The sequence below is a fragment of the Stomoxys calcitrans genome, chromosome 3, assembly GCF_963082655.1.
Source record: "Stomoxys calcitrans chromosome 3, idStoCalc2.1, whole genome shotgun sequence".
NCBI classification, from domain to species: domain Eukaryota; kingdom Metazoa; phylum Arthropoda; class Insecta; order Diptera; family Muscidae; genus Stomoxys; species Stomoxys calcitrans.
In genome coordinates, this window is record NC_081554.1 from 24,569,318 (window position 1) to 24,575,317 (window position 6,000).

A 6,000-nucleotide genomic window follows, 5' to 3' on the forward strand; every position below is an offset into this window, starting at 1 on the left:
AAGGTATTTGAATTTGAGGCCAAGTGCTTGGGGGACGCCTCATCCCATAAACTCTCCTTAAACCAATGGCAATATGGGAACTTAAATAAATGGTATTTGCTGATATTTTTTCAGAGCCAAGTGCCTAGGTGACCACCTAACCCCCGCAAACAGCCCAAAATCAGACATGAGAATATCGGACTGAAATAAAGTCTTTTAAGAATGGAGTACATCTAACACCCAAACTTAAATGAGTGTTAGATGTACTCCAAGCGAATTCTTAGTCCAATAAAGATCATTGGGATTTCAGATAAAGGAAGTTATATTGTCGTACTGTTAGTTGAGCGATTTCCATATACCATTTTCGTAGCATGGTATACCAGTTCAGCTAGTATAATATTTATGGTCGTTAATGGATACTATTTAACTTTGACGCCTAAAAACAATACTTCAAGTAGTAGTTGCCTTGTGTAATTTGATTTTAGACTAGCATTTTTCAACGCAACGCCCCTCAATGCACTCGTTCTGTTTCGGCCTTTAGGTTAGGTTAGATTTACGTGGCAGTCTGCCATCAGACTCACATAGACGTTTTCGTCCATTGTGATACCACAGGAACACAAGAAGGAAGATGCCTTCTAATTCCTACCGTTGATCCTTCCACATCGCTTTCAAAGCCCAATAACTTGTGAATGTTCACATCCGCTAAATCAGACAGGTTCTCAAAAAAATGAGAACCTAAAGTGGAACTCCTTCTGACTGCTAGTGCGCGACACACACACAGAAGGTGTTCTATAGGCTCTTCTTCTTCGATGACCCTACAGCTTCTGCAAAAGTCGTTGCTGGCAACATTCAATCTGTCAGCTTGTTTTCCGATTAGACAGTGACCTGTTGTGTCCGTCATCACAATGACTGAGACGTCTGTTCTAGCCAATGACAGCAAAGCAGTAGACCTCTTCAAGTCTAGATTAGGCCACATAGTTTTGGAATACTCGCAGCCTCCTCTTTGTGATCATCTATCATTCGTTGTCCTTCGGGCCTGATCCTGAAACTTACCTTACATATCGCTAGAGGCATACCCACAGATTCTAGTGTCCCTGGAATGTGTAGTGTAGTTCCTAGTCTCGCAAGCTCATTCGCTTTACAAATCCCTGGGATATCTCTGTGGCCCGTTACCCAGAACAGGTGAATTTTGAACTGTTCAGCCATCTCGTTGAGAGATCTGCAACAGTCTAGCGCGGTTTTTGTGTTCAGAAATACGTTCTGCCACAAAAATCATTTGTAGGAAATATTTTTGTGGTGTGGTTAATGTTTTTCCTAAACTAGTTGCTTTTTTTCTTTTTTTTTTCATTATAAGATCACAAAACATATAAAACACTTAATTTCTCACTGTGCCTGACAGCTAAAAAACTACTTTTAAAACTTTCTGATAATATTCTATTATAATGTCGGTAACGAGTGTTTTACCACAAAACGACAGGACGAGCCGCACAACTAAAAAAAAAAAAACTGGAGCAACACTAGAAAAAGTCAGCTGAAAAGTTCAGCAATAATCTGTTAAGGCAATGATGAAAATACTTTTTTATGATAATGTCTACAGCAACCATGTGTTGTGGTTAACTGCAATTGTGTGTGGGGGAATAAGGCTTTGACCATAAGAAGTATGGTCTTTTTTTCATGGAGGCATATTCAAGAGAGACATTAGTCATATATGGGAAAAGATTTTATTATTGGGTTATGAATTACAAAATCATATCTAGGTAGGATGAGTAGATCACAATCAATTAACTTTAAATTTCTTTAATGAGAACTCTTCATCAAAAATATTACTAGAAATGATCATATGATAAATCAAAATTTTGCCGAAAGAGAGGGAAATGTAAAGGTGTGATTGTAAGATAATCTAGAAAGTTAAACCGTATGGACACAAGTCTACTAATAGGTATAACCCTTATATTAACCGTTTCCCGATTTGACTTCTAAAGCCTCTTTCATACTTAGTTAACTTTTGACAAATCGTTTGTTCCAAAGCCTTTTTATACCCACCACCATGGGATGGGGGTATACTAATCTAGTCATTCCATTTGCAGCACCTCGAAATATTCCACTAAGACCCCATAAAGCATATATTGGGTTGCCCAAAAAGTAATTGCGGATTTTTCATATAGTCGGCGTTGACAAATTTTTTCACAGCTTGTGACTCTGTAATTGCATTATTTCTTCTGTCAGTTATCAGCTGTTACTTTTAGCTTGCTTTAGAAAAAAAGTGTGAAAAAAGTATATTTCATTAAAGTTCATTCAAAGTTTTATTATTATTATTATTCTTTTAAAAAATCCGCAATTACTTTTTGGGCAACCCAATATATTCTGGATCGTCTCGAGATTATGATTCGATCTAGCCATGTCCGTGCGCCTGTCGGAATCACGAAATCGTCGAACGCGTAAAGCTAGCCGCTTGAAATTTTGCACAGTTATTCAACATTTATGTAGGTCGTTGGGGATTGCAAATGGGCCATATCGGTTCAGATTTATAGATATAGCTCTCATATAAACCGCTTGCTCGATTTAACTTCTTGAACTCTTACAAGCCGCAATTTTTGTCCGATTTGCCTAAAATTTGGCATGTGGTGTTCTGTTATGACTTCCAAAAATTTTACTTAGTACGGTCCGAATAGGTTTATAACCTTATATAGCCCCATATAGACCGATTTCCTGATATGATTTCTTGAGCCCTTACAAGCCGTAATTTTTTTCCGATGAGGCTGAAATTGTGCATGTAATGTTCTGTTATGACTTTTAACAGCTGTGATAAGTATGGTCCAAATCGGTCTATAACCTGATATAGCTCCTATATAAACCGATCTCCCGATTTGATTTCCTAAGCCCCTAGAAACCGCAATTTTTGTCCGATTTGGCGGAAATTTTGCATGTGGTGTTCCGTTATGTCTTTTAACAACTGTACAAAGTACGGTTCAAATCGGTCTCAAACCTAATATAGCTCCCATATAAACCGATCTCCCGATTTGATTTCTTGAGCCCTTACAAGCTGTAATTTTAGTCCGATTTGGCTGAAATTTAGCATGTGGTGTTCCGTTATGATTTCCAATAACTGTGTTAAGTACGGTCCAAATCGGTCTATAACCTGATATAGCTCCCATATAAACCGATCTCCCGATTTGATTTCCTAAGCCCATAGAAGCCGCAATTTTTGTCCGATTTGGCGGAAATTTTGCATGTGGTGTTCCGTTATGGTTTCCAATAACTGTGTTAAGTACGGTCCAAGTCGGTCTCTAACCTAATATAGCTCCCATATAAACCGATCTTCCGATTTGACTTTATGAGCCCTTACAAGCCACAATTTTGTCCGATTTGGCTGAAATTTTGCATATGGTGTTTCGTTATGCCTTCCAACAATAACCTGATATAGCTCCCATATAAACCGGTCTCCCGATTTGACTTCATGAGCCCTTACAAGCCGCATTTTCTGTCTGATTTGGTTGAAATTCTGCATGTAGTGCTCTATTATAATTTCCAACAACTGAGCGAAGTACGGTCTAAGTCGGTCTATAACCTGATATGTAAACCGGTCTCTCGATAATCCTTGTTCGGTTCCCAGAAGCTTTACTTTTTGCTGGGTTGACAGATGTTTGGTGGTAGAGAGCTAATGCAAGCAAATTTATTAACCAGATTGGGCAAATCTCAGACTCTCTAACAAATATCTGGATTTCTTTTCCACAATAATCTTGTGTAAAAATAGTAATGATCTGGTATTTAGAAGATTGTTGAAACTAAGTTCAAATAGAGAATGTACATATTGTGAAACATGCTGACTCCTTTTTAAACCATACACATAACAGACTACGCTACATTCAATTTTCGGAGGCTCGAAGAATCAAATTCGAAAAAAGTTCACAACCATATATAAAACCTGGAACTAGGAATGTTTTCGCCAGAAGAATTCGGATATTTATGGGTTTAAAAGAGTGTGTGATCCATAAAGCACGAAGCTTTGCATAAGTCTGCCCGGCTGCAATGTTAGCATGATCGGACCAGCTCAAAGAACTGTTAAAATCCACGCCTTAATTCTTCGCACTAGATACAATATCAATCCTCTGACCATTAACATAAACATCCGGTTGTCGCATGTTGAAATTCTTAGTTTTGTGAACAACCAAACATTTAGACTTACTTGGATTTAACAACAAACCATTTGCAGTCGCCCAGTCATAAACGCGATATAGGTCCGGGTTAAGTTTACTTATGCAGTCGTCTACATTGTCCACAAAGCCGCTTTGAAAAATCTGAACGTCATCAGCATACATCATAATTTGACCGTGTGCTAGTTGACGAGGCAAGTCGTTCGCATATAATGAAAAAAGAAGTGGACCCATAATCGAACCTTGGGGAGCCCCCTTAGGTACGAACAAGGGGTTAGATTATATATTCCCTGCGCATACAGACTGCCGTCTATCGCTCAGATGCGACATAATCAGACTCGTTGCCGTTGATGTGAAGTTGAAAAAATTCCGCAGTGTCATGCACAAATTCAGGTGATCAAGCGTGTCAAAAGCTTTGGAGTGATCCAAAAGAACCAGAAAGCAAAATTTGTTCTCATCAATGTCATCTCTGATCGATTCAGCCACTTCAACCAATGCAGTAATGCAACTATGATCAGAACGAAAGCCGGACTGACAACAGGGACTCTTGGTGAAGATATACCGACATCCGTCCATGAAGAATTTTCTCGAAAACCTTAGAGAGATAGCGTAGAATTGATATCGGCCGATAATCAACTTTGGATTTGGGGATGGGGGTAATCTTTGCATGCTTCCAAATAATAGGATACACACTGCAGCTCAAAATTTAATTAAACAGGTACGTAATATACAGAAGGAGATAAGGAAGTAACATTCGTACAAATCTCGGATCAACTCCGTCCAAACCAATTGCATTGAACTTAACGCGGACAAAACTCTCATAAACTTCCTCAACGTTGGATTTGGGAATGGGGATAATCTTTCCATGCTTCCACATAATAGAATACACACTGGAGCTCAAAATTGAATTAATCTGGTACGTTATGTACGGTAGGAGATATGGAAGAAACTTTCGTACAAATCTCGGATCAACTCCGTCCAAACCAATTGCATTGGACTTAACGCGGACAAAACTCTCATAAACTTCCTCAACGTTGGATTTGGGAATGGGGATAATCTTGCCATGCTTCCAAATAATATAATACACACTGGAGCTCAAAATTGAATAAATCGGGTAGGTAATGTACGGTAGGAGATATGGAAGTAACATTCGTACAAATCTCGGATCAACTCCGTCCAAACCAATTACATTTGACTTAACGCGGACAAAACTCTCATAAACTTCCTCATGGCTAACACATCTAAACTCAAAAGGACTACGGGCATCAAAAACGAAAGCCGGCCCATCATCTTCACTGTAAAATTACGTGTCCGTTTGTATATCGGGTATGCTTACGAAGGTCCTGTTGAGTTCATCTAGATCCTCATTGTATCGAGTGTTTGACTTGGGTTTACCCTCTCCGATGTCATGTATCACCTGCCCATCGAGCCCACTGCACAATCATATCTTGAAGAATAATACTCCATTTTAGGCGCATTAATAAAACTGTTAACTTTCCTCCTGGCTTCACGTCATTCATCTTTCATCTCTGGAGACTTGAAACGCTTCCATCTACTGTAAGCCAAGTCCCTATCCCCGATGAGCACCTTGATTCTTGAAGTGAACCATGGCTTTGTTTTGGCCGAAGCCCTTTTAATGCATATTGGAACTATTGCATCATAGAGACGTAAAATGTTATCTGTGATGAAAGCCGTCTGCTGATCGACAGTTATTATTTAGCTTCCATGCATACATAGTCTTATATGCAGTTATAGAGCCGAATTTATTACAATGTGAACATATTTGCTCGAAATTTGATAAACATTGTTTTATAACCCATCTGAAACCTCTGCCGACGTCCATCAAAACTGGTTCAGAATTAGATAT

The 6,000-nt window shown here is 38.9% G+C and overlaps 1 protein-coding gene across 1 annotated transcript in view; it reads left to right on the plus strand.

Moving 5' to 3' along the window:
- LOC106093730 (protein croquemort) overlaps positions 1 to 6,000 on the plus strand; it is a 91,486-nt gene that overhangs the window by 23,321 nt on the left and 62,165 nt on the right. The window lies entirely within an intron of this gene.